Consider the following 11617-nt stretch of genomic DNA (forward strand, 5'->3'; position numbering starts at 1 on the left):
GCGAATCAAGGAAAGTCATTCTCCTTGCGGTTGCAGATGTTGATGTTGGATTCCAGCCATGTCAAACTAGTGTTTGATCAACAAAGCAACAACAATTGCAACAGTGCCGTGTCACCGTCCCCATTGCAAAACAAGATAGAGGGCCTGCCAGGGATACGGGAGGAAAATGACAGGACAAATGAGCCAACAGACAGTTGAGTGGAGAACAAAAGTGGGACAGGAAGCAATTGTTCTCAATCCAAGTGACCCACAATTGTGTCGGCTGCATTCCTGCTCACAATCCACACATAGATGCAGTCTGTAGTCATCAATTTACAATAGTTCATTTACTGACCATTCAAAGTTAACAATGGCACTGGGAAAAAAAAGTGACTTGGAACTGTTTTTTTCACCATTGCGACCTTTGCAGCCATTCCCTATGATCCCATGATCAAAATTAGGATGCTCGGACAACTGGCTCATACTTCGGACAGTTGCTGTGCCCCAGGATCATTGTATCTCCTTTTGACAAGCAAAATCAAGATGGGGAGAGAGCCAGATTCACTTAAGGATTGTGTTACTAACTTGCCAACTACCGTGATTCGCTTAGCAATTGTGGTGAGAAAGGTCGTAAATTGGGGCACAGCTCACTTAAAATATGCCTCACTTAAACAACAGAAATTTTGGGCTCAATTGTGATCGGAAGTTGAGGACTGCCTCTTGTGGGTCCAATCAAATGTCCTTTAGTAGCAATCTTTTTCACATTCTTCTGCTCAAGACTTCATCTTCAGGAGATCCAGCCACGCAGACCAGTGATAAAATCCAATTATTTTTATTACTGGTTCTGTGGGCATGGCTTGGTGGTCCTGGTGTGTCTTGGTGGGGTTGGCTTGGTGAGCATGGCAGGGGAAGGATGCTGCAAAATCCCCATTCCCTCCCGACTCCAGGAGAAGGATACTGCACAATCCCCATTCTCCACTGCACTGCAAGGAGAGTCCAAGGTGGGTTATACTTCAGCCTTATTGGAAGGGACTGAGTTAAATATTAGCATAAATAACAGGTCCCGCCCCCTTACTGCCCTTACTGGGTCAGTCTAAAAAACTCAGTCTTAGTGAAGGGACACATGAGTTTCTTCTAAAAATTTTAGGAGTTCTTTCTCTATTATTATTAAACTTTTTAAATATTCTTGTTAATTATTGTTTAGATTAATCTGCCTTTAATGCACTGTTTGTGTTTTTCTCTCTGCAGGATACAGAATTGAGAGACTTACCACCCTGGAACAGGCCCCTGCTCTGAGGAGTATTGCCTGCAACTCTTGTCCCAGTGGGAGCCTCTTCCCTGCAAGGGTACAGCTCCAAAGACTGGGAGTCGCAAATGGCAAGGGGGGAGACCCGGCCTGCGCGGCCACACCCCAGACCTGGCGACCACCGACTCTCGGCGGCAAACTTGAGACCCTGAAAACCGCGGTTTTCAAATCTCCCGCCCAGGTTATGCCCCGATGATCGAGCAGACAGGGAAACAAATGCAGCTAACCAGGACTCCCTTTTCTGAGTCCAATGGACCTGCAAACCTGGCGCAACGAGAGTGACAAGCACCAAAAAGGAAAAAAAAGCCTGTTGAATCCTATGTAAATAGTTGCTCTTATGTAAAAAAATGCTGTCTCTATGCAAGCTGTGTAAAAATAGAAGTCGCGCCTGATTGGCTCAGACGCTGACAGTTCTCTTTTGGCGGGAGCCGCAAAAGTATAAAAGGAGTGCTTGTTCTCTGTTAAAGTCAGACGCGTTCCAGCTGAATGTCACTTGTCTTAAAGAGCTGAAATAAAGGAACCGTCTTGTTAGCCTCCTGTCTCTGGACTCTTCACTGGCGATGTCGGACGGAAGAACCACGCTCTCACCATGAACAACCTTCCAGTCGGCCGGGCTCCTGAGTTCTTCGATCCGGAGAAATCCTCCTGGGACGCCTACATGGCCAAGTTCGAGATCTTCCTCGAAGCTGCCGGGATGAGGGACGCCGACACCGAACGGAAGCGGACAATCTTCCTGAACTACTGCGGCTCAGACATATTCGATCTCGCCCACACCCTAACCGATCCGCTACCAGCCAACTCCGTCACTTGGGATGTCCTGAAAACCAAGCTCGCCGCCCACTTCAAGCCCACGAAGCCAGCCGTCGTGTTCCGGCACCAGTTTTCCAGAATGGGCCAGCTCGAATCCGAGTCAATAAACCAGTACGCTACGCGTCTTCGTACGGTGCTGTCAAAATGTAAATTTGACAACCCAGAAGCTCGCCTCACCGATGCCCTCATTTTCGGCATGAAAAATGCTACGGTCCACAACAAGCTCCTCACAGAAGACAAGCCTTCTCTCCAAGCAGTAATCAAGCTGGCACAAACCGCAGAAGTCGCCGACGCTGCTGCCAAGGAGTTGAAGAAACATGACAAGCAGGAAGTCGTCGCCCAGATCGACTCCAAAGCTTCCCGCGCCGAGGCCCCAGACGACCTCAGCCCACCTGCCTTCTCCGAGGACAGCTGTTTCCTGATGCAACAGGACCAGTCGAGACAACCCAGATACCCTCGCCCCGTCGCCCCCTGCTCCGGTGGCCGAGGGAACCATCCGCGCCAACGCTGCCCTTTCCGGGACGCCATCTGCCGCCGCTGCAACCACCGGGGCCACATCGCCGAAGCCTGCAGAGCCCCCATGCCAGAAGACACTTTTTCCACCCCGCGGCCTCCTCGGTTCCAGACCCAAACAGCTCAACCGCGCGAAAACCAACTTCCTCGGTTTTCCGGCCGCAGAAACTACTCAACCGTCAACCGCGACTACGCAAGAGGTAAAAAACATTTTTCTGTAAATAGCACAGCAACAAAAAACAGGAGCAAAATCATAATTTTGCTGCTCCTAAACAACAAGCCGTGCAACATGGAACTGGACACTGGGTCTAAGTATACCATTATGCCATGGGAAAAGCTAAAATTGTACATGCCTAGTCTCTCAAAATCTGATCTTATGCATACTACTTTAGTAATTAAGGATTTTCAAGGAGGAATAATACCAGTATTGGGAAAGGTAAATGTACCAATTATGTTCAAAAATGTCAAATGTAACCTTCCTTTGATTGTTGTTGCTGGGGCTAGGCACTCTCTTCTGGGATTGGCATGGATGGATCCTTTGGGTATTGAAATCTCTGGTATTTGTAATGTCAAATCTGATGACATTCCCAACTTCTTGCAGGAATTCCCTGAGGTCTTTAGCTCCACTTTGGGGTCTTACAAAGGGCCACCTATCTCCTTTTCTATTGACCCTAAGGTCCCCCCTGTCAGGCTCAAACCCCGTAGGGTTCCCCTACCGCTTCTTCCAAAGCTTGATCTACAGCTTGACAAGCTTATAGGCCAGGGCATTTTAGTCCCCGTGGATCAAGGGCCTTGGGAAACACCCATAGTCACGCCTTTAAAGCCTGATGGCTCTTTGAGGGTTTGTGCTGACTATAAGTCAACGCTTAATAAGGCCCTCCAACATCACCCTTACCCCATTCCAGTGGTGCAACAACTTCTTCACTCCCTGGGGGAAGGGAAAGTGTTCGCCAAGATCGATTTGGTGCAAGCTTATCAACAGCTCCCTGTCGATGAGCCAACCGCACTCGCGCAGACTATTGTCACTCACAGGGGGGGCGTTTAAATGTATCAGATTGCAATTTGGGGTAAGCATAGCCCCTGGGATTTTTCAAAGCATAATGGAATGCTTGTTGTCAGGAATTAAGGGCACTATTCCCTATTTTGATGACATATTGATTTCAGGAGAAAACCAATCTCAACTCAACCAGATAATAAGGGAGGTATTACATAGGCTGCAAGCTAAAGGTCTAAGAATCAACCAGACAAGTGCGTTTGGGGAACTAGCAGTGTGGAATTCTTAGGGTATAGGATTGATGGCGAAGGCATCCACCCCACTACTGAAAAATTAAAAGCCATTAGAGAAGCCCCAGAGCCACAGAATAAGACAGAATTGCAGGCATTTTTAGGCCTTCTAAATTTTTATTCTGTTTTTTTAAAGCAGAAGGCAACAGCAGCAGAGCCTCTACACCGGCTGCTTCAGAAGGGAACTCCTTGGACATGGGGGAGAACTGAGCATGTAGCCTTTTCGCAAATAAAGCAGTTGTTAACTTCCAAAAGTGTGGTAGTTCAGTATAGCACTTTGCTACCCATCAGGCTTACGTGCGATGCGTCCCCGTATGGGGTCGGGGGGGTCTTGGCACATGTCTTGCCAAATAATACAGAAGCCCCAATTGCTTTCTTTTCCAGGACAATGACTAGTACTGAGAGAAATTACAGCCAGCTAGATAAAGAGGCTCTAGCTATAGTGGCTGGGGTAAAAAGTTTCATAACTACCTTTTTGGCAGGAAATTTGAGTTAGTCACTGACCACAAACCCTTGCTAGGCCTGCTAGGCCCTAACAAACCAACACCTCCATTTATGTCTCCTAGACCAGCGTTTCCCAACCGGTGTGCTGCGGCACACTAGTGTGCCGCGAGACACGGCTAGGTGTGCCGCAAAGCTCCAGCTGGGCGGGGCGCTGCCGGTGCTGTCCTGGGGCTCCCGCTCGCAGCTGTCCCCCGGCTCCTGCTCGATGCCGTGGTTTTTGGCGCTCTCCTGCTGGGCCCCAAAGAAGGAAGGCAGGAAGAAGGAGAGCTCCATTCTTCGTGCCTTTGTCCCGCCTTCCTTATTTGGGGCCCAGCAGGAGAGCGCCGAAAACCGCGGCATCGAGCAGGAGCCGAGGGACAGCTGCGAGCGGGAGCCCCAGGACGGAAGTACCGGCAGCACCCCGCCCAGCTGGAACTTCCCTGGCGTTGGCGGCAAGTGTCCTTTGGGGCCCGGCGGGAGGGCACTGGCGGTAGGAGCGGGGGGGCTGCAGCGGCTGCAGGCAGTTGCGGGGAGATGGCGGCGGCGAGAGGGAGCTCCAGGTGGCGGCGAGAGGGAGCGCTCTCTCTCTCTCAGCTGACTGCAAGCGGGAGCCCTGACCGTGGCGGTTGGACGTGCTGCTGGACGTCGTACATGCTGGTGCTGCGGGCCTGGCATATACGGTGTCCAGCAGCACGTCCAGCTGCCGCCGCCAGGGCTCCCACTTGCAGTCAGCTGAGAGAGAGAGAGAAAGAGAGAGAGACATATAAGAGAGGCAGAGAGAGAAAGAGAGACATAGCAAGAGAGGCAGAGAAAGAGAGACAGAGCAAGAAAGAGAGACAGCAAGAGAGGCAGAGAAAGAGAGATAGAGAAAGAGAGAGAGAAAGAGAGACATAGCAAGAGAGCCAGAGAGAGAGAGAAAGAAAGAGACATAGCAAGAGAAAAAGAGAGACTTAGCAAGAGAGGCAGAGAGAGAGAGAGAAAGAGAAAGAAAGAGAGATAGCAAGAGAGGCAAAGAGAAAGAAAGAGACATATAGCAAGACAGTGAAAGAGAGAGAGAGAGAGCAAGAGAGAGAAAAAAGCAAGAAAGAGATAGCAAGAGAGAGAGAGAGCAAGGGAGAAAGACATAGAGGAAGGGAAGGAGGAAGAGAGAAAGAGAGCAAAAAAGAGAGAAAGAAAGAAAGAGGGATGGAGAGAGAGAAAGAAGGGAAGGGAGGAAAAGAGAGAAAGAGGGAGAAATAGAGCGAAAGGGAGGAAGAGAGAGGGGTTTTTTGTCCAAACTTTTCTTTAGCCCGCCCCCCCGCCCCGCCCCCTTTCAATGTTCCCCAGGATTTTGAAAATATGAATAATGTGCCGCGGCTCAAAAAAGGTTGGGAAACACTGTCCTAGACTAATCAGATGGGCATTGTTTCTTTCAGGTTACCAGTATGAGCTTATTCATAAAGGAGGTAAAGCCATCAACCACGAAGATGGTCTAAGTAGGTGCCCCATGGCAGAAATAGTTGAGGACCCAGCCCCATCTGCTGATGTTTTAATTCTAGAGCTTGAGGATAACCCACTAACAACAGCAAAAGAGGTTGCTGACCACACTTAGCAAGATCAGATTTTACAAAAGGTGGTAAATTGTGTACTCAAGGGGTGGCATAACGACTCTTTAGAAGCAAACTTAATTGAGTTTAAAAACAAAAGACTGGAACTGTCATATGTAAAGAGTTGTCTGTTGTGGGGTGATAGAGTAATCATTCCTGAAAGTCTAAGGACTAAAGTACTCACTATGTTACATGTGGGCCATCCTGGTATTGTCAGGATGAAGGGCTTAGCTAGGGGGCACTTATGGTGGCCTGGTCTGGATACAGACATTGAAAGGTGGGTAGCCAAGTGTGACCCATGCCAAGAGTCACGGCCAAATCCCCCCAAAACAGCTCCAGTTGAGTGGGAGCAACCTGCAGGGCCTTGGTCCAGGGTCCATATTGATTTTGCAGGGCCAGTGGGGTCTCAATATTTCTTGATAGTGGTAGATGCATTTTCAAGGTGGGTTGAAATTATTGCAATGAATAATATAACCACTAGTGCTACAATTAAGGTTCTGCGCCATTTGTTTGCCACCCATGGCTGTCCTGACATCTTAGTGTCAGACAATGGGCCCCAATTGACAGCCAGGCAATTTGAATTGTTCTTGGATAACTTGGGGGTCAGACATGCTCTCATCTCACCTTACTCGCCATGGGCTAACGGGTTGGCAGAACGGTACGTTCAGGTGGCAAAAGAGGCATTGCGCAGGTCAGGCCCTGGGGATGTACAACAGCATCTGGACCAATTTTTGTTAACACAACATATTACACCTAACTCCCACACACACAAAAGTCCTGCTGAAATCCTAATGGGAAGGAAACTTAGATCCCCACTGGATAGATTACACCCAAGGTATTGTACTCATAATTCTATGTATGTAAATCCTGAAAGACAATTGTACTTGGGTCAAAGTATTGTTGCAAAAATTTTTGATGGGGGGTTAAATTGGATGAAGGGAACAATTGTACAGCAAACAGCTCCTAAAACTTATGTTGTAAAATTGGATGATGGCCGATTGTGGAGAAGGCACATCGATCATTTACGAAGGCGCATTGAGGCCTCCCCTGTACAACCCGCTAATACAGACTCTTCCCCCCTACTAGACTTTAACGCACAACCCGTCTTAATGGACATACAAATGGACTTACCAAGACCGGAAAGGTCCTTCAGCGATGTCGAGCCATCTTCGTCCTCGGAGGTCGGTGTTGTGCCTGCCCACTCAACACAGCAGGCCGGAGCTCAGCCTCGGCCCCAGCCGCACTGTGGAGGTACAAGCGAACCGACCTCCACCGTTGAAAGCGAGGACTCGAATGATCTGCGCAGGTCAGAAAGAACTCTGCGTAGGCCAAGCCGATTGGAGGACTTTGTCACATGGCTGGCAGATTGACTTGTCTCTGACTAAGGAGGGAGGGGTGTTGAATCCTATGTAAATAGTTGCTCCTATGTAAAAAAATGCTGTCTCTATGCAAGCTGTGTAAAAATAGAAGTCGCGCATGATTGGCTCAGACGCTGACAGTTCTCTTTTGGTGGGAGCCGCAAAAGTATAAAAGGAGCGCTTGTTCTCTGTTAAAGTCAGACGCGTTCCAGCTGAATGTCACTTGTCTTAAAGAGCTGAAATAAAGGAATCGTCTTGTTAGCCTCCTGTCTCTGGACTCTTCAAAGCCGATAGTTCTGGCTGAAGGGCAGACAAGCAATTTGCAGTCGCCATTTTGGGCTCTGTAGCCTCATAGGCAGTCGCCATTTTGGGCACAGTAACCTCCGTCTGCCATTTTGGAAGGCATGATTGACACCTAAGCAGCCCAATCAGTAGCCAGGATAGCCTGTTACAAACAGGAAGAGGCATTCCTAAAGACGGACACCATTTTGAATGAGTCATTCTGATTCTAATCATGACTAGAAAAGATCCCTTTGCATTTTCAGCAAATATAGCTATTAATAATGGCTGAAGTGCCACAACAAGGGACAACGGAACCCCCTACAAAAACCAAGGAGAAATCACACTCCTCCAGGTCTAAACCTAAAACTCTGCAATCATCTTCTGCCTTGAAAGCAGCAGAGAAACGCATCAAGGCCCTAGAAGATCAACTAGAAGCAGCTAAAAAACAGACAACTGTGCCTCAAGCTCTTGTAGCTCCACCAACAGGTCAGAATTCGGGTTTAATAGCCATGGCTACACCCCCTAAACTCCCAGAGGGAACTGGATCAGTCACAGATAGAGACTGGTCTCCAGATAGGTTTGGGGAACTGGCCCAGATCACAGAGATTCCAGTGAGGCCCGAAATGACCATACCACCTTCTTCACCGTGGCATATAGCAGCACAACCCCTGCCTTCAGCCACCTTTACCCCTACAGCTGCAGGGCTACGTTCCTCCCCTGATACCTGGCAATGCATGCCCCCAGCTTTACAGGACATGATTGCATCAGCCTATTCGCATGGCATCGCAGCGGGGTTCAACAATATGCAACATCTGCAGTTCCCACACTCCCGTCTCGTCCTCCTCCTTCTATGCATAGGGATATATGGGCAGCACCAGCACCCCCATCTCCTGTTCATGATTCCTTCCATGAGGACTCAGATCTAAGAGATCCTGGTATGGAGCCAGATGATGGCCTATCAGAGGATGAAGGGGCCCCTCCAGAACCACCAGCATTTGCAGGTCTTTTTAGATCATCTCTTTTTCGTCTTTTACTAAATAAAGCGAAACAGGTGGTGGCACTGGGCACAGCAGACAAGCCTACAGACCCAACAGCAGAGACACCACCAGCCACTAGAGTGTTTACCGAACCTCAAAAGGAATCAGACTGCATACCTTCCTCTCAAATGTTCCATGACAACATTAAAAGGCCATGGAATCAGCCAGCTACAGTTCTAGGCCCAACGGCCTCAGAGCGCAAATTCTATGCCTTCGATCAAGAAATAGAAAACTTACTGCAATTTCCTCCCATTGATGCTCCCGTCGCAAGCTTAGTGTCCAATGCACTAGTACCATCAGAGATGGCAGATGGCTTAAAATGAGACGACCGGAGAGCTGAGGGACTAATTAAAAAATCACACCAAATGGCGGCCTGGGCACTCAAGGCATCGACGGCTGCGTCATTTTTCAACAGTGCCTCAATCTTGTGGCTTCAAGAGATGCTCACAAAGCTAGGACCAGAGGATGGTCGGCTGAGGCATGATATCAACAAACTGTTAGCAGCAGCAGAATTTTCAGCTGAGGCTACCTTGTCTTTGGTGAGATTTTCTTTGCGGGCCTTGGCAGCGAACCTATCATCCCGTAGACTGCTTTGGCTCCGCACTTGGCAAGCAGATGCCAAATCCAAATGGCGTCTAGCTTCAGCACCCTTTGATGGGACCAAATTGTTTGGGGAGTCCCTTGACAAAGTCCTTATAGAGGACAAAGATAAAAAGAAGATTTTACCTAGAACCTATAGACGCCAGGACAGACGTACCACCCCTTATTTCAGACGTCAGCCCTTTTGGGCAGAAACTTCCCTGGCTACACCCGCAGTCAACAGGTCATACACCCAAGGGTCTTTCACACAACCTGCCTATAGAACAGACAGGAACAACTATGGACACAGAAATAGGCAATTTCAGCAACCCAGGAAGTCCTTTAGAGGTTCCAACAGCGGCGGTTACCGTAGAAGTAAGTGACTCCAAAGACTCTTTTCCCATAGGAGGCCGGCTACAACATTTCACCGACTCCTGGGAGAATATCTCTACAGACACCTGGGCATTAAATACACTTGCCCAGGGACTTACCATAGAATTCCTACAGCGGCCTCCAAATCGATTCCTCCAATGCCCAGTGATTTTCAACCAGCACAAAAGGGACCTTCTGCACCAGGAAATCTACCATCTCCTCGAAATAGGCGCAATCGAGAAGGTCCCCACACACCAAGAGGGTCAAGGATACTACTCAATAGTATTCATAGTACCCAAAACCTCAGGCGGTTGCCGACTCATACTCAACCTAAAACAGTTGAACATATTCGTGAGATACCGCAGATTCAAAATGCATTCATTAAAGACTATCCTTGCAGCACTACGTCAAAACAATTGGCTGACATCGATAGATCTAAAAGAGGCGTACCTGCACATACCGGTACATCCAGAATACAGAAAATTCCTTCGATTCTGCTTCGAGAATCACCATTTTCAGTACAAAGCCATGCCATTCGGCCTAACATCGGCCCCACGAACGTTCACAAAGATACTGGACATTCTAACAGCAGAACTCAGAACCCGACCTTTGAGAATCATGGCCTACCTGGACGATATTATAATACTGTCCAGCAGTCCCAGCAGAGCACGAGAGGACCTGAGGGAGACCATCAGAACTCTAGAGAATCATGGTTTCTCAGTCAACTAAAAGAAAAGCCACTTGACCCCAACCAGACAATTGTCTCACTTGGGGACCAACATAGACACCACAACCGGCAAGGTCTACCTGTCTCCCGAGCACCAGAACAAGATCAAAGACATGGTAGCAGAGCTACAATGAAGGAAAATAGTTCCACTAGCCTTTCTGTCTCAACTGCTGGGATTATTCATTTCGTGCATAGACATTGTGCCTTGGACCAGACTACACGCCAGACCACTGCAGTGGTTTCTCCTCCCCTTCCAGAGAAACCGGACCAGTCACTCTTCCATAAAAGTGACAATTTCAACAAAAGTGCAGAGATCCCTTCCATGGGGCGCCCACTCCATCTCAGGGGTGGCCCAAGGACTGTGGAACACAGAGGATCTCACAGACCCAAACATCAACCTCCTAGAACTCAAAGCGGTTCGCTTGGCACTTCTACACTTTGCACCACAAGTCAGACATCAACATGTGTTGATCCTGACGGACAATGTGGCTACACGGGCACATATCAATCACCAAGGGGGCACGAGGTCAGATCGCTTGATGCGAGAGGCACACTCCCTATTCAGGTGGGCAGAACAACATCTGGCATCCCTGAGAGCCGAACACATCTCTGGCATCTCGAATGTAAAAGCAGAGTAGCTGAGCTGGACGACCATCGATCCAGCAGAATGGAGTCTGGAGCCATCACTTTTCCAGGAAATAACTCGCAGATACGGGACACCAGAGGTGAATCTATTCGCCACCCACCTCAACAATCAGCTCCCGAGATTCTTCTCCCGCTTCCCAACATCGGGAGTGGAACAAATCAATGCCCTGCTCTGCACTTGGCCGGAAGGCCTTCTATACACCTTCCCACCAGTATGCCTGATCCCGAGAGTGATAAACAAAATCCTACGGGAAGAAGCAGAAATTCTCTTAATTGCACCATACTGGCCCAGACGCCCGTGGTTTGCGGATTTGAAGGAGTTGTCAATCTCCCCTCCTTGGTGCATACCACATCACAAGATAATACTAACACAGGGATCGGTAATGCACCCAGAACCACATTGGTGGAAACTTGCCATGTGGCACTTGAAGGGGACAGATTAAGGAGACTTCAAGTGCCAGAAAACGTCATTAATACTATCCAGGCATCACGACGTCCATCGACCACTCGGATTTACCAGGCAACGTGGACAGCATACTGCACCTTCTGCAAGAAACAGAACCTGGATCCACAGTCCCCATCTGTGATTCAACTTCTGGCCTTTTGACAGACTGGTCTAGACAGAGGATTAGCACCAAATACCCTACGCAGACAAG

This window comes from Erythrolamprus reginae, chromosome 11, assembly GCF_031021105.1.
Source record: "Erythrolamprus reginae isolate rEryReg1 chromosome 11, rEryReg1.hap1, whole genome shotgun sequence".
Taxonomy (NCBI): Eukaryota; Metazoa; Chordata; class Lepidosauria; order Squamata; family Dipsadidae; genus Erythrolamprus; species Erythrolamprus reginae.